The sequence below is a fragment of the Somniosus microcephalus genome, chromosome 11 (assembly GCF_052327205.1).
Source record: "Somniosus microcephalus isolate GS21.2 chromosome 11, FLI_Smic_1.0, whole genome shotgun sequence".
NCBI classification, from domain to species: Eukaryota; Metazoa; Chordata; class Chondrichthyes; order Squaliformes; family Somniosidae; genus Somniosus; species Somniosus microcephalus.
Genome location: NC_140997.1, coordinates 138,762,100 through 138,786,167, shown reverse-complemented (window position 1 = coordinate 138,786,167; position 24,068 = coordinate 138,762,100).

Here is a 24,068-nt window from a genome sequence, read left to right as displayed (position 1 = left end):
CAAAACTCTTCACGATCATGTCCAGCATGTAAGGCAAGTCCTGCAACGTCTGCTTAATAACCTCTTGTTTGTCAAGGCTGAGAAGTGTGAGTTTCACGTTTCCACGGTTTCATTCCTGGGCTTCATCATCTCCAGCGGCAACATCCAAATGGACCCTGGCAAGACCCAAGCTGTCCGAGATTGGCCACCACCCACCTCTCTCAAACAGGTGCAACGTTTCTTGGGGTTTGCTAATTTCTATCGGAGATTCATCAGGAACTTCGGCACCGTTGCTGCCTGTTAAGTCGGTGTGTTCCAGTTATATTTAAGGTCAATTACTGACACAGACTACAGGAATAACTTTTCAATAGGTCTTTACTATTCGGAGGTTAGGGCTGTACTACCCAGCAAATTACTACACAGCACTTATATACCGGTGTGGTCACCACCGGTATTACCGTATACAGCAGCCAGAGAAAGTAGTACATCTCTTAAGGTGGAACAGGTTTAAGTTCTCTTAAGGTGGAACAGGTTACATACACCACAATCCTCCCTTTTTAGCTTAACAGTTATATCCCCATTTAACATAACATAATAACATATATACATATATATAACTTCAGGTATAAACAGTTCAAAGGTTCAGTCTCTCAGGAGGCCTCCTGATTCGAGTTGGATAACGCCTTTCAGGGGTCTCTGATTCTTGTTGCTGAGGTGACTCCTCTAGTTGGTCTCTTATGTCTTGGACATCATCATCAGGTACATTCACTGCCGAGGTAGATGCTTCAGGTTCACTAACTTCTTCCACGGTTGTCTCTGTCGTAACCATGGGTTCGACCCTTGTTCTCGATTCTACCAGTTGGTCAGCATGACGCCGTATTACATTTTTACCAACATCTACCGTGTACATCAGGGGTCCTTGTCTGGCCCGAATTGTTCCGGATTGCCATTTCTCGTTTCCATAGCCCCTTGCCAACACTGGTTGTCCTACCTCGAAACTCCGAGTGGTCTTGTTATTTATATGCTGAAACTGTTTGTTTTCAACTTCCCTCCGCACATTTGGTTTTAACAAGTCCAACCTGGACCGCAACCTCCTGTTATAAAACATCATGGCAGGACTTTGGTTTGTCACTGCATGAGCGGCGTTTCGATATGCCAGTAGAAACTTGTCCACCTTATGTTGTAGTGGAATCTGATCTTCGCTCATGGCCTTTATTGCCTTTTTGAATGTTTGTACAAATCTCTCGGCCAACCCATTTGTAGCCGGATGATATGGGGCAGAGGTATAATGTTTCACCCCATTCTTCTTTAAGAATTTTTGGAATTCTTCTGACACGAACTGTGGTCCGTTGTCGGAACGTATTTGTTCTGGCAATCCGTTCCTTGCGAATATCGTTCTTAACACCGCAATTGTCTTTTCTGAAGTAGTGGTAGTCATCTTGATCACTTCTGGCCATTTAGAATGTGCGTCCACCGCAATTAGAAACATGGAGTCCATGAATGGACCAGCAAAGTCAATATGTACACGTTGCCATGGGGCTGAAGGCCATTCCCATGGATGCAGCGGTGCAATCGGAGGTGCATTTTGCACTTTTTGGCACCCTGAGCAGCTTTTCGTCAGCTCCTCTATCTGTTGGCCGATACCCGGCCACCACACATAAGCCCTAGCAAGGCTTTTCATCTTGACTCCCCCCAGATGACCTTCATGCAGTTCCTTTAGAACTCTTTCCCTTAACTTAGGAGGAATAATCACTCTCGTTCCATACATCAATGTTCCTTGACAGACGGACAGCTGGTCTCGTCTTGCCGAGAATTCCGGTAACAGAGAATCACCATGTGCTGGCCATCCCTTCACTGTCACCTCGTAGACTCGGGACAGTGTCGGGTCGTTCCTGGTTTCTCTTTCAATACTTGCATTGGTGACTGGTAAACACTCGATGATGGTCGAGTGAAATAACTCAACAGGGTCAACCTTCGTTGTCTCCTCTTCTTCAGGTAGTGGCAGGCGCGACAGCCCATCAGCATTACCATGCTGCTTTGTACCTTTGAATTCTATCTGATATTGATGTGCCCCTAGGAAAAGGGACCATCTCTGGAGTCTCTGTGCTGTCATCACCGACACACCCTTCTTAGGGTTAAAAATGGATACCAACGGCTGATGGTCTGTCAGAAGCGTAAACTTTTGGCCCTGCAGGTAATGATTAAACTTCTTTACTCCCCACACAAGGCTGAGAGCCTCCCTATCTATCTGAGCATAGTTGCGCTCAGCGGAGGTCAATGATCTGGATGCGAACGCGACTGGCCTCTCCGTGCCATTTGGCAACTTGTGTGAGAGTACTGCCCCAATACCATATGGAGAAGCATCACAAGCCAAACCAATAGGCAGTGTTGGGTTGAAGTGAGCCAACACTTCCTCGGAGGTTATCAATTCCTTGCTTTTGAGAAAGGCCTTCTTACAGTCCTCGCTCCACTCCCATGGTACTCCCTTCTGCAAAAGAGCGTTCAGCGGGTGCAGTACCATGGATAAATTTGGCAGAAACTTATGGTAATAGTTAATCAATCCTAGGAACAACCTCAACTGAGATACATTAACCGGAGCGGGAGCCTTCACAACCGCTTCGATCTTGTCAGGAGACTTATGAAGTCCCTCCTGGTCAATGACATGGCCACAGTACGAGATCCGCTTCTGAAAGAACTCACATTTCTGCCGATTAACTCGAAGTCCATATTCTTTCAATCTGATGAGCACCAGTTCCAAATTTGTGAGGTGTTCCTCGTCACCATCTCCTGTAATCAGAATATCATCCAGGTAACATTGTGTGCCTGGAATTCCCTGTAATACCTGCTCCATGGCCCTCTGCCAAATTGCTGGAGCCGATGCCACTTCAAAAACCAATCTATTATACCGGTACAAGCCTCTATGCGTGTTGATCGTGAGGTACTGGCGTGACTCTTCCTCAACTTCCATCTGTAAGTACGCCTGCGCCAGGTCTATCTTGGTGAAGTGTTTCCCGCCCGACAATGAAGCGAAGATATCCTCAATCCGCGGAAGCGGATACTGCACCGTGTGAAGCACCGGATTAACGGTGATCTTGAAATCTCCACAGATGCGAACCTTCCCTGGTTCTCCCGGCTTGTTGCTCGAAGGACATTTCATCATGGGAACAATGGGCGTAGCCCACTCACTCCAGTCTACCTTAGACAGTACTCCTGAACGTTCTAGCGCTTCCAGCTCCGCTTCCACAGCAGGTCGTATCGCATAGGGTACCGGTCTGGCTTTGAAAAATTTTGGTTGTGCATGTTCTTCAGTCTTGATGTTTGCCGTAATTCCTCTCAGTGTTCCCAGTCCCTGCTGGAACACCTCTTTAGCATCGTCCAATATTCTGGACAATCGTTTAGGTTTGACATCTGTTTCCCTGGCATCTACCGTTAGTGCTTTTAAGGAATGCCAGCCCATATTCATTTTTCTAATCCACTCCCGTCCCAGTAGTGGTGGACCTCCTTCAGGTAGCACATATAAGTCCATTCCTCGGCTTTCTCTGCCCTTGTGGACCACCTTTACCTCTATCTTTCCGATGGGGTATACTCTTTGCCCTGTGTATGTTTTCAATACAATCTCCGTATCCCGTAGGGGAATATGTTGGAATAACCTTTTGTAATCTTTCTTATTCATGACCGTCAATGCCGATCCAGTGTCCAATTCCATCTTCACTTGGACTCCTGCTATCTGAAGTGTGACCCAAATTGTCTGGAGGTCTGCTTCCTTACCAACGTTGTGTACTCTTAAGCTACCCAGTTCATTACTGCTGGCGTCTGAATCTGACTTCTGTTCGTTCGAACTGTTCTCTGTCACCTTGTGTACCTTTCTGTACTTTCCCTGCGGTGACTTTTTGTTGCTGGTCTTCTCTCCTGACCGGCATACTTTAGCTATGTGACCAAGCCTGCCACATTTTCTGCATTCCTTATTTTTGAACCAGCACTGGTTCTGATCGTGCGTTGTCTTTCCACAACGATAACATTTTACTGTACCCAAGACCATTTGATTTGTGCTGAGTTCCGGTGACCGTAGCTGCATTACCGCCGTGCCTCTCGCTGCGGCTTCGTGCGATGCTGCCATAGCGACAGCTTTATCAAGCGTCAGTTCATTCTCCTCAAGCAGTCGCTTTTGTGTCTCTTCTTTTAACAATCCACACACAAATTTATCTCTTAGCGCATCTGTTAGTCCTGTTCCAAACTGACAGTACTTTGCTAGCTTACGCAATTCAATTAAAAATTCAGCATTGCTTTCATCTTTCAGCTGCTTTCTGCTGTAAAATTTAAATCATTCCGCTAGCATCAGCGGCGTGGGGCTTAAATGATTTTTCAGGACAGTAACAATATCCGCGAAAGTCTTATCCGCCGGTTTCTCTGGTGATAGAAGGTGTTTCAATTGCCCGTATGTCTTCGCACCCATTAAGTTTAATAAGGTTAGTGCTTTCTCCCCATCTGGTATCTTATTTGCTCTACAATAAACTTCTATGCGTTCTACATACGTGGTCCAATCTTCGATGTCGCTATCAAAAGTATTAATGTTCCCATGTTTAGGCATCTTTACAATTTATTATTTTTTTTCCAAAATGGCGGTCTTTCCCGCGCTCGCCTTCTTCACCCGCTGGCTGCAATGGCGATTGCTGTGCTGCTGCCAGTCTCGCCTCCCCAGTGGTTAACAACTCCCCCGACGCTGCTTCTACTCCACCGCGGTTCCCGTGGGCATTCGCGCTTCCCTGCCGTCGCGCCTCGCAGCCCTTCTTGCAGCCCGGTTATGTGCACCCGCTGCGTTCGAATTCACTGCGGCTCTCGCGCCTTCAGCTGCCCCAGTCGCTGCGCCTTTCGGCCTGAATGCGGCCCGGCCCTTTTCACCGGCCGCAGTCGATTTCACCGCCCTCTTTCCTCCATCTCCCCTCCCCTTCGCTACAGCCAACGCGGCTGACTTTCGCTGATTGGCTTACCCACCACCGTGGTAGAAGGAAGATAGCTGTCTGCCGCTGATGGGGGCTTCGAGTTCAGAATTTCTCTTCTTCACTCCGGGTCCTCGATGCCTCCCGCGCGACGTGCTGTTCAGCAGGATGATGAGGGTGGATGCCTCTTCTCGACGCCCGTTCTGAGGACGAAGCTGCCGTGGATGTAAACTGCCGCAGGGTAAGATCGGACTCATTGCCACTGTTAAGTCTGTGTGTTCCAGTTATATTTAAGGTCAATTACTGACACAGACTACAGGAATAACTTTTCAATAGGTCTTTACTATTCGGAGGTTAGGGCTGTACTACCCAGCAAATTACTACACAGCACTTATATACCGGTGTGGTCACCACCGGTATTACCGTATACAGCAGCCAGAGAAAGTAGTACATCTCTTAAGGTGGAACAGGTTTAAGTTCTCTTAAGGTGGAACAAGTTACATACACCACACTGCCCCTCTCAACGCCCTCACCAAAACCGCTTCCACCCGGTTCAGTTGGTCCGCTGAGGCTGCGCAGGCTTTCGAGGATCTCAAGCGGCGCTTCACGTCTGCTCCTTGTTAAGTCTGTGTTTCCAAATGTAGTTATGCTGAATAACTGGACACAGACTACAGAAATAATTAAACAGGTCTTTAGTAATTGAGGGTCAGGGCTATACCGGTGTGGTCGCCACCGGTACTACAATGTACAGGAGCCATCAAAAAGTAGTCCATCACCTTAAGGTATCCTCTTAAGGTGTTACAGGTTACATACACTACAATTCCTCCCCTTTTAGCTTAACAGTGTACACCCCAATTTAAACATTACATGGATAACATATATACAACTTTCACACAGAACTGTTCAAAGATTCAGGCCTAGAAATTCAGTATAGCCACTTTTGGGGCGGTAAAGTCGGGCGGGCGCTAAAGTTTGTGCCCGCCGGAAAGTGGAGGCCACTTCGCCGATATTCAGTAGCTTTGGCCAAGGAGTTTGCTCGAGCGCTAAAACTGGCGTTGCACCCCTATCTTTAGGCGCTAAGCCGGCGGTGCAGACTGATACCGCCGAGGCCGGGCGCAGCGCAGGTGCGGTCATGTTTTGATTGACAGCAGACACCCTGGCGCCGGCCAGCTCTTAAAGGGGGAAGGGTCGACTTGGTCTGTTGCCACGCCCTGGATACTGCAGCCCTCCAGCTAGGCCTAAACACTGCTGCTGGAGAGAAATAGCGCCAGCAACGATGCAGAGGGCCCGTGAGCGAGCGCAGCGCTTCTCTGCCCATGATTTGAAGGTGCTGCTTAGGGGTTTGGAGAAGAGAAGAGATATCTTGTGCCCGGACAGTGGCAAGAAGGCTCCCAAGAGGCTGTACAGGAGAGCCTGGAGGGAAATCGCCCAGAGGGTCACAGCCAACAGCGATGTCCCCAGGACTGGTGACCAATGCCGGAAAAAGTTTAACGACCTCACTCGGTTGGTCAGGGTGAGTACCCTTTCCATTGTCCTCCTCATCCTTGCATGTGCACCTCACATTATGGGCAAAGGGACCTCAAAGGCCTAATGGCCAGCCCTCCTCCAGCAGCTATGGCACTGGCATGAACATCAATAGCACTTTCTGCACTTTACACACTGGCCAAGCTATTCGACCATGGGAGGCAGTGCACACAACAACAGGGCACCACACTGGCCAAGCTATTCCACCGTGGGAGGCAGTGCACACAACAACAGGGCACCACACTGGCCAAGCTATTCCACCATGGGAGGCAGTGCACACAACAACAGGGCACCACACTGGCCAAGCTATTCCACCATGGGAGGCAGTGCACACAACAACAGGGCACCACACTGGCCAAGCTATTCCACCACGGGAGGCAGTGCACACAACAACAGGGCACCACACTGTACTTAGAGGCCGTCCTTTCTCTTGCAGGCCAAGCTGGCCCAGAATCTGAAGAGCCGGACTGTCACCGGGGGAGGCTGTGCCCAGTTCCAGGAGCTCAGTGACCTGGAGGAGCGCGTGGGTCGACTCATGGGTGCCCGGGTGATTGGCCCCGTTGCAATTGGAGATGCTGACCCTGTGCTGGGCCCCAATGGTAAGGACATGAGCGTTTGGACCTCTCTCGTTCCCCTTGCGCTTCAGATCTACATCCTTTGCCACTGTCTGACCAATGCGCATAATGCCACCACTCATGCCTCCCTCGCTGACGCCCTGTCCTCACTCTAAAGCTACTCTTGTGCCTTGCTGCTTTCAGCTGGTGAGGAGGAGGTCCCTGAGGCTGCGAGTGTCAGTCCCTCGGAAGAGGAGGACGACGAGGAGCAAGAGGAAGGCGGCACATCGGGGGAACCCTCATCCGCGCCAGGGGATGGCAATGGAGGGGACACGTCTTGCCTGGAGGAGAGCCAGGGGGAAGTGTTGCAGGGGGGTGTAGCTCCTGTGCCCAGTGGCGTCCAGCCACGCGGGAAGGGTCGGGCAGCACGGCTGCCTTCTCCCCAGAGGGGGGAAGTGTTGCAGGGGAGTGTAGCTCCTGTGCCCAGTGGCGTCCAGCCACGCGGGAAGGGTCGGGCAGCTCGGCGGCCTTCTCCCCAGAGGGAGAGTCCGGCCTCCAGTCCGGAGACGGTCCTCGCCCAGGAGGTGCGCCTCCTTGATCAAATGTCCGCGGACTCGGATCGTCGGCACACCGAGTTCATGGGGGTTGTGGGACGGTTGCCTGAGGCCATTGAGTCCCTGGCTCATAGTGTGGCTGATTTCGGGGCCTCACAGGCCAGGGGTTTAGAAGAACTCGCGGCAGCACAGGCCAGGGGTCACGAACAATTCGGGGCAGCACAGGCCAGGGGTCACGAACAATTCGGGGCAGCACAGGCCAGGGGTCACGAAGAATTCAGGGCATCACAGGACACAAGTCGGGCCGATTTCAGGGCAGCACAGGCAGCGAGTGCAAAGTTGATGAGTGGTGCCGTGCAGTCACTGGCTGGTCTGATGCGGGCACAGACCAGGGCAGTACGGGCACTCACTGCTGCCACACTCGCTGTGTCACGGACGCATCGCCAGGGCACCCGCCGCGCTGCTGCAGCACAGCGGTCTGGGCTTCTCCAGATTGCTGCGCTTGCTGCAGTGCCAGCCCGGCCGACTGCCAGTGTCTCTGGCGACCAGCGAGCGCCTGGCATCAGCCAGCTTGCCCCCATTGCTGCAGCCGCCACTGCCACTCCCCCAGCAAAGCTGCGACGAGCTGCTGGAGAGACTGATGCTGCCCAGCCACAGCTGCAGCAGTCAGCAGCCGGCCCCTCCAGGGCCGGAGCTCGTCTAGGCCGACCCCCAAGGGCATCTGCCGTCACGCATTGTGCCCCTCAGGAGCCTTCCCCCAGCCTTGCAACACCCACAGGGCCCAGGTTGAGGCGGAGCAGCAGGTCGGCCAGGGGCCGGAAAAGCCTGGACAAGGACTCGCCCTCTCGGCACACAAAGTAGAGTGTGTTGCCAAATGTTTTTTTATATGGGGGTGTTTGTGTTCTGTATGGGGGGGTTTGTCTTGGTAAGGCTGAGGATGAAGGCCATTTGGATGGACAAGTTTTGTTATTCCTCCCCAGGTTGTGGGAGTGAGATATGTTTTTGACTGTTTTTTGGGGGTCTTGTCTGTTTTTGGGTTTCATGTGGGAAGGGCCCTGAGTTTGTTAAATAAAGCTTTTTATTTATTCAGCTTGTCCATGTGTGATGTTTCAAGTGGTTGTTGCGTTAACCGGCTGAGGGCTTGCGGAGCGGCTGCATTCAGGTGCGTTCATTGCCACAAGCCATTCCCTGACAGGGGGCCTAGAAGTGTCGTTCAATAAGCCGCCGACGGACGGCCCTTGGACCTTGTGGCTCCCTCCTGGGCTGGTACTCCTCCTCCTCCTCCTCCTCCTCCTCATGGTCCTCCTGCTCGTCCTCCTGAGGTGGTGGTCCAACGTGAGGTGGCAGTGCCTGAGTCCTGCGGATAGCCAGGTTGTGCAGCATGCAGCAAACGACGACGAACTGGGAGACTCTATCCGGCGAATACTGTAGAGATCCGCCGGAACGATCCAGGCAGCGGAACCATTGCTTGAGGACGCCAATCGTTTGCTCTATGATGTTCCTTGTGGCTTGATGGCTTTCATTGTATGCCTCCTCAGCAGGGGTCCTGGGCGCGCGGAGCGGGGTCATGAGCCATGTACACAAAGGATAGCCTTTGTCCCCGATAAGCCATCCTCTTGGGGGAGGCTGTGCCTGGAACATGTCAGCCACAGTAGTCTGGCGCAGGATAAATGCATCGTGGCTGCTTCCTGGAAAGCGGGCATTGACAGCTAGGATGCGCTGCCTGTGGTCACACACCAGCTGTACATTGAGGGAATGGTAGCCCTTCTGGTTGCGGTAATCCTCGGCATTGTCGATAGGTGCCCGCATAGCCACATGCGTGCAGTCAATGGCGCCCTGCACCATGGGGAAGTCGGCGATCCTCGCAAATCCGACTGCACGCTGCTCCTGCCTCTCTAGGGTCATGGGGAAGGAGATGAATTGGTGTCTCCTTGCGAAAAGGGCATCGGTGACCTGCCGGATGCAGCGATGCACGGCGAACTGGGAGATGTTCGCTATGTCCCCAGCAGCGGCTTGGAAGGAGCCGCTTGCATAAAAGTTCAGAGCCACTGTGACCTTCACTTCCACCGACAGAGACGTCCTGCACATCAGCTGTGGACGCAGATCTCTGTGAAGCAGCTGGCAGATCTCTGCAACCACCTCCCTTCTGAAGCGCAGCCTCTTAACACAATGCGCGGCAGTCATGGTGAGATAGGACACCTGCTGGCGGTATTCCCTGAGTGGGTAAGGCCTACGTTGCCGACGCCTGATGGCCCCTCTGCGTCTAGGCATGGCTGCCCCTCTCACACAGCGTCTGCGAGCCCTTCGCACATAATGCTGGAACTGAGGGTTGGAACCCCATGCAGCCCCCATAATATACTTGCAAACAGTGAAATCACAATGAGACAAATTTGCAAGCTCTGGCCAGAAGCCAAAAATACCTCTCCTATGTTGGCCCAATTCAGTAAGGTCTCTTCCTTGGTCTCTGTCCAGAAATCCGTAGCACTAAAGTCATTGCAGCAAAATGGCTGCCCTTTATAGTTCAGTCTAAGTGCCCTTTAATTAGCGCTCCCCGAGGCCCGCAGGGCCTCTGCTGCATTCCACTTCACAGTTCTTAACAGCGCCACGCCCACATTGGGCGGGCGCCACTGAAGTTCCGGTTTGGGGCGCACAAACGGCGTTGCACGACGAAATGACGTCATAAGCTGCGCGCGCAGCTGAGCGCGCGCAAACACTTTGCGCCGGCGCTAAATGTCAACTGAAGTTGGGCGTAGGCGCAGATCGGTCTGCGCCCGGGCGCTAAGTGCCTAGCGCTCGAAATCTACCCCTCTTATGGCGCTAACGGCTGGCGAACGCAACTGAATTTCTAGGCCTCAGTCTCTGAGGAGGCCTCCTGATCCGGGCCAGATAACGCCTTTCAGGGGTCTCTGGTTCTCGTTGCTGGGGTGACTCATCCATTTGATCTCCTATGGATTGAACATCATCATGTACGTTCGAGTCTGAGGGAGATGCTACAGGCTCAATAACTTCTTCAACTGGTGTCTCTGCCGTAGACATGGGGTCGACCCTTGTTCTCGATTCCACAAGTTGGTCAGCATGACGTCGTATTACATTCTCTCCAACGTCTATGATGTGCCTCAATAAATCCGAGACTCAATGTTAGCGGAACAAAACAAGGCTTTTATTAACTTAGAAGGTAACACACAGTGGAGAGGTATCTTCCATCCAGAGGTCTGCTGTACTGGATGCGAGGCAGGCTGAGCTTGCTTACATAGGGGCCAGGTATGGGCGGAGCCCTACACACAATACATTACAATACAATACAATGGTGAGGAAACGGAACTGAGGTAAGGGAAATGAAACCGAAACTAAACCACAGTCACAGGCAGAGAATACTGTGAGTGATGAATGGCATATTTCATCACATTCACCCCTTCTATAGATTTAGTCTGTTCGGGGGTTTGATAGTCCTCTGTGACCGACGTGGCTGTTGTGGTGCCACGGGTGTCGGCTGGGTGTCCCCGGTGGCCTCCTGGGTCTCTGCCGGGGGTGCCGCCAGGGTTGTTGAAGGGGTAGTTGGTGGGGGTACCGTTGGTCGATGTTCTTCCGGGGGTGATGAAAGAGTAGTGGGTGGGTAAGTAGTGGGTGGGTAAGAGTTGCTGTGATCGTTGTTGCTGCTGTTGTCGTGGTTGTTGTCGTTACCGGCTGGGGCGACGTCTTTTATGGACACAGTGTCCTCCCTTCCGTCGGCGTGCCGGACATACGCGTATTGGGGGTTGGCGTGGAGTAGGTGCACTGACTCCACGAGAGGGTCCGTCTTGTGGCCCCTCACATGCCTTCGCACGAATACCGGACCTGGGGTGGAGAGCCATGATGGCATGGATACGCCGGAGGTGGATTTCCAGGGAAAGACAAACATTCGTTCATGAGGCGTGGCATTAGTGGCAGTACACAATAGCGACCGTATCGAATGGAGCACATCTGGGAGGACTTCCTGCCAGCGGGAGATAGGGAGGCCCTTGGTCCTTAGAGCTAGAGTGACTGCTTTCCATACTGTCCCGTTCTCTCGCTCCACTTGACCGTTACCCCGGGGGTTGTAGCTGGTGGTACGGCTCGTGGCGATCCCCCTGGACAGCATGTACTGGCGTAGCTCTTCACTCATGAAGGACGCCCCCCTATCCGTATGGATGTAGCTCGGCATACCGAACAGGCAGAACAGGCTGTTGAGGCATTTAATGACCGTGGCGCTGGTCATGTCTGGGCAGGGGAAGACGAATGGGAACCGGGAGTATTCGTCCACAATGTTCAGGAAGTAAACATTGCGGTCGACGGACGGGAGGGGGCCCTTGAAATCTAAGCTGAGCCACTCAAAGGGCCGTGTAGCTTTGATTAAGTGGGCTCTATCTGGGCGGTAGAACCGAGGCTTGCACTCAGCGCAAGTGCGGCAGTTCCTGGTCAGAGACCAAACTTCCTCAATCGAGTAGGGTAAGTTGCGGGACTTTATGAAGTGGAACAGCCGCGTGACCCCTGGGTGGCAGAGGTCGTTGTGGAGGATCTGTAGCCGATCCCCGGTGGCGCTGGCACACATCCCTCGTGAGAGGGCGTCAGGGGATTCGTTAAGGGCCCCTGGCCGGTAAATGATGTCATAATCGAAGGTGGAGAGCTCGATCCGCCACCTAAGAATCTTATCATTTTTAATCTTCCCCCTCTGTTTATTATTGAACATAAACGCTACCGACCGCTGGTCGGTAAGTAGGGTGAAGCGTTTGCCGGCTAGGTAGTGGCGCCAGTGGCGCACTGCCTCCACGATGGCTTGGGCCTCCTTTTCCACGGAGGAGTGTCTGATCTCGGGCCCTTGGAGGGTCCTCGAGAAGAAAGCTACGGGCCGCCCCGCCTGGTTGAGGGTGGCCGCCAAGGCAAAGTCAGACGCATCACTTTCCACTTGAAATGGAGTGTTCTCGTCCACTGCCTGTAGCGTGGCCCGCTCAATATCCTGCTTAATGCTTTTGAAGGCGGCGTGGGCCTCAGCAGAGAGCAGAAAAGAGGATGCTTTCAAGAGGGGGCGGGCTTTGTTGGAGTAGTTGGGGACCCATTGGAAATAATAAGAAAATAACCCCAGGCACCTTTTCAGGGCTTTGGGAGTGTTGGGCAGGGGCAGCTCCCGTAGGGGGCGCAATCGGTCGGGGTCTGGTCCGATTTCCCCATTCTCCACCAGGCTGCCTAGTATGCAGAGGCGCGTGGTGTTGAAAACGCACTTGTCCTCGTTGTAGGTGAGGTTGAGTTTTTGTGCGGTTTTCAGGAACCCCTCGAGGTTCGAGTCGTGATCCTGCTGGTTGTGACCGCAGATGGTGACGTTGTCGAGGTAGGGGAAGGTTGCCTGCAAGTGGTGGTCATCGACCATGCGGTCCATCTCCCTCTGGAAGACCGAGACCCCATTCGTCACCCCAAAGGGGACTCTAAGGAATTGGTAGAGGCGTCCGTTTGCCTCGAAGGCGGTGTACGGGCGGTCCTCTGGTCTGATAGGGAGCTGGTGGTACGCTGACTTGAGGTCGATGGTGGAGAACACCCGGTATTGGGCGATTTGGTTCACCATTTCTGATATGCGGGGTAGCGGGTAGGCGTCTAGTTGGGTGTACCTGTTGATCGTTTGGCTATAGTCGATCACCATCCGTTTCTTCTCGCTACCCCTTACCACCACCACTTGGGCGCGCCACGGGCTGTTGCTGCGTTCAATAATGCGCTCCTTCAGGAGCCTGTCTACCTCGGTCGCGATAAACCGCCTGTCCTCCCAGCTGTACCTCCTGCTTTTGGTCGCTATTGGCCGGCAGTTGGGAGTAAGGTTCGCGAATAGCGAAGGCAGCTTTACCTTCAGGGTAGCCAGACCGCACACTGAGGGGCGGCTGGGACCCACCGTACTGGAGCGTGATGCTTTGGTGGTTGCACTGGAAATCCAGGCCCAAGATCACGCTCGCACATAGATTCTTCATGATTAGTACTTTAAAATTATCGTATACAGTTCCGTTAACGGACAATTGTACCGTGCAGTAACCCATAATGGTCGATGTCTGGGTTTTATCAGCCATAGAGATGGTACCCCGAGTAGGGACCACCTTTAGGGAGAGTTGTTGTGCCAGTTCAGGGTGGATAAAACTCTCCGTGCTTCCACTGTCAATTAAACATTTAACCCCGCACCCGTTTACCTCGATGTCCACCATTGATTTGGATAGTGGGTGCGGCCTGGTCTGGTCCACTGTGGCCGATGCCACTGTAGGGCCCTGATCGAGACAAGATGGCGTCCACGCTGTCTGCTCACAAGATGGCGGACCCCACGAGGTCGGGCAAGATGGCGTCCAAGATGGCCGCTCCCACGGCGCACACGCGGCGGTGGCGGGTTTTCCGGCGGGGTTCCCTCTGCACACCTTCCCGAAGTGCCCCTTCTTACCGCACTTAAAGCAGGTGGTGCCTTTCGCCGGGCACAGGTTTCTGGTGTGCTTCGGCTGCCCGCAGAAGTAGCAGTTGGGTCCCCGACGCGTCGCGGCTGTCGTAGGGCTTCTGGGGGGAGAGCAGGGCCCCGACGGTGTCGGGCTGCCGGGCGGGGAAGATGCCTTCCAAGATGGCGGCGCCCTTGGTGCACACGTGGTGGCGTGGACGGCGCGGGCTGAAGAGTAGGCGTCCGAGTTTCTCTGGGCCACATCCAGGGATCGCGCTGTGTCCACAGCCTGTTTCAGGTCCAATCCCGTTTTTTCCAGCAGTCTCTGCCGGATGTAAGTGGAGCTGAGGCCTGTGATAAAGGCATCGCGAACAAGCTCGTCAGCGTACACTGCGGCTTTTACATCTTGGCACTTGCAGTCTTTGCCAAGCGTTTTCAGGGTGCCTAGGAACTCATCCAGCGATTCCCCAGGTCGCTGTGCGCGAGTAGCGAGCAGATGCCTAGTATACACCTCATTCGTAGGCTGCTGGTAATGTGCCTTTAAGATGTCACGGGCGGCCGGGTACGTGTCGGCGTCTTGGATGAGGGGGTAAACCCGGTGGCTTACCCAATTCCGCAGGATTCCGAGTTTCATACTTGCAGCGTCCGTGGCGCCTTTGATGGCTGCGGAATTGTCCAGGAAGAATTCCATACACATAAACCAGTGTCCGAAGCGTGCCGATGCGTCCGAAGCATGCTGGTCCAAATCCAAACGTTCGGGTTTCAAGAGTTGATCCATTGTGTTGAAAAGTAAGTTAATAAAATTGATGTGCCTCAATAAATCCGAGACTCAATGTTAGCGGAACAAAACAAGGCTTTTATTAACTTAGAAGGTAACACACAGTGGAGAGGTATCTTCCATCCAGAGGTTTGCTGTACTGGATGCGAGGCAGGCTGAGCCAGCTTACATAGGGGCCAGGTATGGGCGGAGCCCTACACACAATACATTACAATGCAATACAATGGTGAGGAAACGGAACTGAGGTAAGGGAAATGAAACCGAAACTAAACCACAGTCACAGGCAGAGAATACTGTGAGTGATGAATGGCATATTTCATCACAGTCTACCGTGTACATCAAGGGTCCTTGTCGGGCACGAATTGTTCCGGATTGCCATTTATCATTCCTATAGTCCCTGGCCAACACTGATTGTCCTATTTCGAAACTCCGAGTGGCCTTGTTATTTACGTGCTGGAATTGCTTGTTTTTGACTTCCCTACGCACATTGGGTTTTAACAAATCCAACCGGGACCGCAACCTCCTGTTATAGAACATTATGGCAGGGCTTTGATTTGTCACTGCATGCGTGGCGTTTCGATATGCCATCAGGAAATTGTCCACCTTGTGTTGTAGTAGAATATGATCTTCGCTCATGGCCTTTATCGCCTTTTTGAACGTTTGTACAAATCTCTCGGCCAACCCATTTGTAGCCGGATGATATGGGGCAGATGTATAATGTTTCACCCCATTCTTTTTCATGAATTTCTGGAATTCTTCTGACACGAACTGTGGTCCGTTGTCTGAACATATTTGTTCCGGCAACCCATTCCTTGCAAATATGGTTCTTAGAACTGCGATCGTCTTTTCAGAGGTAGTGGTCGACATCTTAATCACTTCTGGCCATTTAGAATGTGCGTCTACTGCTATCAAAAACATGGAATCCATGAATGGACCTGCGAAGTCGATATGCACACGTTGCCATGGGGTTGAAGGCCATTCCCACGGATGCAGCGGTGCAATTGGAGGTGCGTTTTGAACTTTTTGGCACCCTGAGCAGCTTTTAGTCAGATCCTCTATTTGTTTGTCGATACCTGGCCACCACACATAAGCCCTAGCAAGGCTTTTCATCTTGACTCCCCCCAGATGACCTTCATGCAATTCCTTCAGAACTCTCTCCCTTAATTTAGGAGGAATAATCACCCTTGTTCCATACATCAATGTTCCTTGACAGACGGACAGCTGTTCTCGTCTGGCTGAGAATGCTGGTAACAGTGGGTCGCCATGTGCTGGCCATCCCTTCACTGTCAAATCGTAGACCCGAGACAGTGTCGGGTCGTTTCGGGTCTCTCTCTCAATACCCGCATTGGTGACTGGTAAGCATTCGATGATGGTCGAGTGAAATATCTCAACAGGGTCAACTGCCGGTGCCTCTTCCGCTGTAGGTAGTGGCAGGCGCGACAGCCCATCAGCATTACCATGTTGCTTTGTACCTTTGAATTCGACATCATATTGATGTGCCCCTAGGAAAAGGGACCATCTCTGAAGCCTCTGCGCCGTCATAACCGGAACACCCTTCTTAGGGTTAAAAATGGAAACCAACGGCTGGTGATCTGTCAGCAGCGTAAACTTTTGGCCTTGCAGGTAATGGTTAAATTTCTTAACTCCCCACACGAGGCTGAGAGCCTCCCTATCTATCTGAGCATAGTTGCGCTCTGCGGAGGTCAATGATCTGGATGCGAACGCGACTGGCCTTTCCAAGCCATTTGGAAACTTATGTGAGAGCACTGCCCCGATACCATATGGAGAAGCATCACAAGCTAAGCGAATAGGCAGCGTTGGGTTAAAGTGAGCCAACACTTCCTTAGAGGTGATCAGTGCCTTGCTTTTTTGAAAAGCCCACTTACAATCATCGCTCCACTTCCATGGTATTCCCATTTGCAAAAGAGTGTTCAGCGGGTGTAACACCGTGGATAAATTTGGAAGAAACTTGTGGTAATAGTTAACCAACCCAAGGAACGACCTCAACTGGGATACATTTTCCGGAGCGGGAGCTTTCACAACAGCTTCGATCTTGTCAGGTGACTTATGGAGCCCCTCCTGGTCAATGACGTGGCCGCAGTACGAGATTCGCTTTTGAAAGAACTCACATTTCTGGCGATTAACTCTGAGCCCATATTCTTTCAATCTGGTAAGCACCTGCTCCAAATTCACGAGGTGATCCTTATCACCATCTCCGGTAATCAGAATGTCGTCCAGGTAGCATTGTGTGCCTGGAATTCCCTGCAATACCTGCTCCATGGCCCTTTGCCAAATCGCTGGAGCCGATGCCACTCCAAAAACCAGTCTATTATACCGATATAAGCCCTTATGTGTGTTGATCGTGAGATTCTGGCGTGACGCTTCATCAACTTCCATCTGTAGGTACGCCTGCGCCAGGTCTATCTTTGTGAAGTGTTTCCCGCCAGACAGCGAAGCGAAGATATCTTCAATCCGCGGAAGTGGATATTGCACCGTGTGACGAACCGGATTAACAGTGATCTTGAAATCGCCACAGATGCGAACCTTCCCAGGTTCCCCCGGCTTGTTGCTCAACGAACGCTTCATGACAGGAACAATGGGTGTGGCCCATTCGCTCCAGTCCACCTTGGACAGTACCCCTGAACATTCTAGCCCTTCCAGCTCTGCTTCCACAGCAGGTCGTATCGCATAAGGTACCGGTCTGGCTTTGAAAAATTTTGGGTTTGCATGTTCTTCAACCTTGATGTTTGCCGTAATTCCTTTCAGTGTTCCCAGTCCCTGTTGGAACACCTCCTTAGCGTCGTCCAATATTTTGGACAGTCGTTTAGGTTTGACGTCGTCCTCTTTACAGGAATCTACAGTCAGTGCTTGTATGGAATGCCAGTCCACATTTATTCTCCGGATCCATTCCCGTCCCAGTAGTGGCGGACCTCCATCAGGTAACACTTACAAGTCCATTTCCTGACTTTCTTTACCACTGTAGACCACATTTACTTTTATCTTTCCGATGGGGTATACTATTTGCCCCGTGTATGTTTTCAATACAATCTCCGTATCCCTCAGGGGAATGTGCGAGAATAACCTTTTGTAATCTTGCTTATTCATGACCGTCAATGCCGATCCAGTGTCCAATTCCATCTTCACTTGGACTTCTGCTATCTGAAGCATGACCCAGATAGTTTGGTGGTCTGCTGTGTTACCCACATTATGTATTTTTAGACAACTCAGTTCCTTACTGCTGGAGTCTGAATCCATCTTCTGTTCATCCGAACTGTTCTCTGTCACCTTGTGTACTTTTTTGTACTTCTCCTGCGGCGACTTTTTGCTGCTGGTCTTCTTTCCTGACCGGCATACTCTCACTATGTGACCAAGTTTGCCACATTGCCTGCATTCTTTATCTTTGAACCAGCACTGGTTCTGGTCATGCGTTGTCCTTCCGCAACAATAGCACTTTACTGTGCCCAATGCCATTTCATTGGTGCTGAATTCCAATGGCCTTTGCTGTATCTCTGCAGTGCCTCGTGCTGCTGCCTCATGCGATGCTGCAATGCTGAAAGCTTTGTCCAGCGTAAGATCCTTTTCCTCTAGCAGTCGCTTCTGGGTTCCTTCCCTTAGGAGCCCACACACAAACTTATCTCTCAGTGCGTCTGCTAGTCCTGTACCGAACTGACAGTACTTTGATAACTTGCGCAGTTCGATTAAGAATTCAGCGTTGCTTTCCTCTTTAAGTTGAATTCTTTTGTAGAATTTAAATCGTTCCACTATCAGCAGTGGCGTGGGGTTTAAATGCTCTTGCAGGATAGTAACAATATCCGTGAAACTCTTTCCTACCGGTTTATCTGGTGTTACAAGGTTCCTTAATAACCCGTACGTCTTTGCACCCATCGAGTTTAATAGGGTTAGTGCTTTCTTATCCTCCGGTACCTCATTCATTGTACAGTAAACTTCGACGCGTTCCACATAAGTGGCCCAATCTTCCACATCGCTATCAAAAGCAGTGATGTTACCCGTTTTTGGCATCCTTGTTGAGTTTCCTTTCCTTCGGATATGATTATTATTTTATTTTATTTTTTTCAAAATGGCGGCTTCCCGCGCTTGGCAGCTTTTCCCGCGCTTGTTTTCTTCCCCCGCCGACTCAAAATGGCGATTACCGCGCTGTTGCCGTTCTCGCCTCCCAGCGGTCCTTTATTTTCCCCTACGCTGCTGCTCTTGTTCCCCGCCGCTCCCGCGGTCCTTGTGGACATAAACGCTTTTCTGGCTGCTGCGCGTCTCTGCCCCGGTTGCAGTCCGGCCCCTGACACCGGCTGCGGTCGTGTTCTCCGCCCTTTTCGTCGTTTCCCTCCCCTTCTCTTACTGACAACTCGGCCGACTTCCCCCCCGTGCCGCTCGATCGGGCTTACCCGCCGCTGTCGTCGAAGGGATGTTCACTGATGTTTGACTTCGTGGCCAGAAACCAACCCGGGTTCCCGATGGCCTCCCGTGCTATGCAGTGCCCAGCAGGATGTTGAGGGTGGATGTCCTTGATCGACGCCCGTTTCAGAGGCGAAGCTTCCTTTGATGCAACTGCCGCTAGGTAAGATCAGACTCGTCACCAGTGTTGAGTCTGTGTTTCCAAATGTAGTTATGCTGAATAACTGGACACAGACTACAGAAATAATTAAACAGGTCTTTAGTAATTGAGGGTCAGGGCTGAACTGAAATACGCTTTGCTCCACAGGGTTTATATACCGGTGTGGTCACCACCGGTACTACAATGTACAGGAGCCATCAAAAAGTAGTCCATCACCTTAAGGTATCCTCTTAAGGTGGTACAGGTTACATACACTACACTCCTGTCCTCGTGATTCTGGATCCCTCACTCCCCGTCATTGTCGCGGTGGATGCCTCTGATATAGGAGTGGGTGCCGTTTTGTCCCAGCGGTCTAGCGACAACAAACTGCACCCTTGCGCCTTCTTTTCTCGCCGACTCACTCCCGCAGAACGAAACTACGATATTGGAAACAGGGAACTACTAGCAGTTAAGTTGGCACTGGAGGAGTGGAGACATTGGTTGGAGGGGTCTAAACACCCATTCATTGTCTGGACAGACCATAAGAATCTGGCCTATATCCAGGAGGCCAAACGGCTTAACTCTCATCAAGCTCGCTGGGCACTGTTTTTCAATCGTTTCGACTTTGTCCTGTCATATCGTCCAGGATCCAAGAATCTCAAGCCTGATGCTCTCTCCAGGCAATTTGATCCACCTGAGCGGGAGAGGCAACCAGAACCTATTCTTCCAACTTCTCGAATTGTAGCACTGGTTCGCTGGGGGATCGAGACGCTGGTCAGAAAGGCGCAACAGAGGGAGGCAGACCCTGACAACGGCCCACCAGGTCGCCTTTTTGTTCCCAACACGGCACGCTCACAAGTCCTGCAGTGGGGGCATTCGTCGCGACTCACCAGTCATCCAGGCATATCCAGGACGCTGGAGTTCCTTCACAGAAGGTTCTGGTGGCCCACCATGGAGAAGGACGTAAAGGCGTTCGTGGCAGCTTGTGCTATTTGTGCATGAAACAAGAACCCTCGATCTCGCCCCCAGGGTTTGCTGCATCCTCTCCCCATTCCCACCCGCCCCTGGTCACACCTCGCTGTGGATTTCATCACAGGCCTTCCACCATCTCAAGGCAACACTGTCATTCTGGTCATCGTAGATCGCTTCTCCAAAGCCTGTCGCTTTCTGCCCTTGCCCAAGCTTCCCTCAGCCCAAGAGACAGCCGAGCTCATGGTCCAGCATGTTTTCAGGTTGTTCGGTTTGCCTCTTGACATCGTCTCTGACCGTGGTCCACAATTCGCCTCCCGGTTTTGGAGAGCTTTCTATAAGCTCATTGGAGCTACTGTCAGCCTTTCCTCGGGCTTCCACCCTCAGTCTAATGGTCAAACAGAACGGATCAACCAAGACCTGGAGATGACCGAGGTGTCTCGTGTCCGCTAACCCTGCAACCTGGAGTCGTCACATCGTCTGGGCTGAGTACGCGCACAACACCTTGCGCTGCTCCCCCACAGGAATGTCGCCATTCGAGTGCCAGTTCGGTTTTCAGCCTCCACTGTTCCAGGAGCAGGAGCTCAAGGTGGGGGTTCCCTCCGTGGAGAAGTTTGTCCAGCGGTGTCGACGGACCTGGAGGAGAGCGCAGCTGGCCTTACAACGAGCTTCTCGGCAACGACGGATCCAGGCCAACAAGCGGCGCAGACTGGCTCCTTCATTCCGTCCTGGTCAGAGGGTCTGGCTTTCTACGCAGGATCTCCCGCTGCAAGTGGAGTCTCGCAAGCTGCCGCCCCGTTTCATCAGTCCCTTCACGGTGTTGAGGAAGGTCAACCCGGTGTCCTACCGTCTCCAGCTACCCCGCTCCATGCGGATTCATCCTACCTTCCATGTCTCCCGGCTCCGGCCAGTGGCCATCAGATCCCTGGCACCCGCCACAAGGCCTCCTCCTGCTCCCTGCATCATCGAAGGCCAGCCTGCCTACACGGTCCGTCGCCTGATGGACTCTCGCTGGGTTCGTGGGGGCCTCCAGTTCCTGGTGGACTGGGAGGGATATGGTCCGGAGGAACGCTCCTGAGTCCCGGACCGGAACATCCTGGATCGCGATTTAGTGCAGAACTTTCTTCGTCGTCGCCATGGACCTTCTGGGGGAACGTCAGGGGCCGTTCCTATGGGGGGGGTGAAATAAAGAATAGATTTTCCTTCCAAAGTTAGGCTTTATTAACTTTAAAATCAGCAGCATATCTTTCTACATCCAGTCCCAACTAAAGCTAGAAAAGGACTGAATTTAAGGTAGCCACAACACATCATGTGATCATCAACTACCAATGAGATTACAACACATATCCCAAGGCAGTTAACAAACAACGAATCACAATACTTTTACTAATCAAGGAATAATCACCACATTCACCCCTCCTTTAAAATATACTCCAACCTAATAACTTTTACAATTTACAATTAATTATTTACAACTAAACTATGCACGAGAATAAAACTATTTACATAACACAATACTAAATGAACAACAACAAATAATAACATTACGCATAAGTATTAAGTATCTCTCAACTAAAACAATATACTATAATATTTCAACAATTTTTAAAACATTACTATCAATTTAAAAGTCCATTTTCAATCGGTCGACCGGATATCTTGTTCGTGTCGACCTTCTTAACCTTGGTGAAATTCCTTGCCCTCCCACACCAGAAGGCACAGAAGTATCGTCAACAGGAAGGCTATCCATATCCCGATTCTCAACGGTTTCCGGATTAGAAATCCCATCAGAAGATGAACTGGGACGGTCATAAACATCTATCAAAGGCTGACTAATAGAAGTATGATTATCTGCAATCGGATTGGAAATATTCGTAGTATCTGTAACAGCATCCACATTATCCGAATCATGACCATTATTAATATCCTCAGAAGAGGGCTGGCCCCCACAAGGAGCCAAGTCTTTAATTGAAACAGTACTTTCTTTCCCATCTTGGAATCGAATATGAGCATATTGGGAATTTGCCTCCAACAGCTCCACCAAGGGGTCATATTTTGACAATCTAACATGGCGTCGAAGCAACACAGGTCCCTGCATAGTAAGCCATGAAGGTACCGAATATCCCGTAGTAGATCTCCGCGGATAGTTAAAGAGCCTTTCATGGGGGGTCACATTAGTAGCCGTTGAAAGCAATGATCTAATGGAATGCAGGGCATCAGGCAGCACCATTTCCCACTGTGTATTCTTAAGGTTCCGGGATGTCAATGCCAACATAACTGCCTTCCAGATCACCCCATTGTATCGTTCGCACTGTCCATTACCCTGGGGATTATACGGGGTAGTTCTACTAGTAGAAATTCCCCGACTCTGAAGGTATTCCTTCAACTGGGAAGACATAAAAGAACTTCCCTGATCCGAATGGATATACGCAGGCATCCCAAAGATGACAAAAAGTTGAGTCAAACATTTAATAACTGTAGCAGCTGATACATCTGCACAAGGAAAAGCAAAAGGGAACCTTGAAAACTCGTCCACAACAGTAAATATATATCGGTTTTGAGTAGTTGAAGGAAGAGGTCCCTTAAAATCAACACTCAAACGTTCAAAAGGAGAAGTAGCCTTTATAAGATGAGCTCGTTGAGGCTTAAAGAAATTCGGTTTACACCGAGCACAGATAGAACATGATGAAGTCATCCACTTGACGTCTTCAACTGAAAAAGGCAAGTTCTTACTGCATACAAAGTGTATCATCCTCGTAACCCCAGGATGACATAAGGCATTGTGAAGATTAATAAGCGTATCTCCGTGAATCACCGAACAATAAGCCCTCGACAGTGCATCAGCAGCAACATTATCCTTCCCTGGACGATAAACGATGTCAAAATGGTAACATGCCAACTCAATCCTCCATCTCATTATTTTATCATTTTTAATCTTTCCAAAATGTTTAACATCAAACATAAAGGACACAGATTTTTGGTCAGTTACCAACGTGAAATGTCGCCCCGATAAATAATGTCTCCATTTACGCAATGCTTCTACTATTGCGTATGCCTCTTTTTCTATTGAGGAATGTCTTTTTTCACTATTATTCAAAGTACGTGAGAAAAAGGCCACAGGTCTTCCATTTTGGTTCAAAGTAGCCCCAATTGCAAAATCCGAAGCATCCGTCTCAATCACAAAGGGAACCTGCTCATCAATGGAATGCACAACTGCTCCTAAAATATCCTTTTTAAAATTCTCAAAACATGTCCTGGCCTCCCATGATAGAGGATATGTCGTAACCCGAATAAGAGGCCGGATCTTCCGTGAAAAATTTGCAATCCAATTAGAATAATAAGAAAACAGTCCAACAACTCGTTGCAAAGCCTTAGAATTAGTAGGACAAGGTAAATCGATCAATGGTCGCAGACGTTCTGGATCTGGTTTAATCTTATTTCCCGAAATAATATACCCCAATAGATTTACCTCAGTAGTCGAAAAGACACATTTCTCTTTGTTAAAAGTTAAACCAACTTTTTCCGCAGCTTGAAGGAATCTTTTTAAATTAGAATCATGCTCCACCCTTGATTTGCCACACACTGTGATGTCATCTAAGTATGAAAAGGTGTCAGAGAGGGAGTTATCACTTATAAAAGCATCCATTGCCCGTTGAAAACAAGCAACACCATTAGTAACACCAAATGGTATTCGGCAAAACTGATACAGCTTTCCACCAGCCTCAAAGGCCGTATATGGTTGATCCTTCTTAACAATAGGAATCTGATGATAAGCACTCTTTAAATCAATAGTGCTAAAAACTTTATACTGAGAT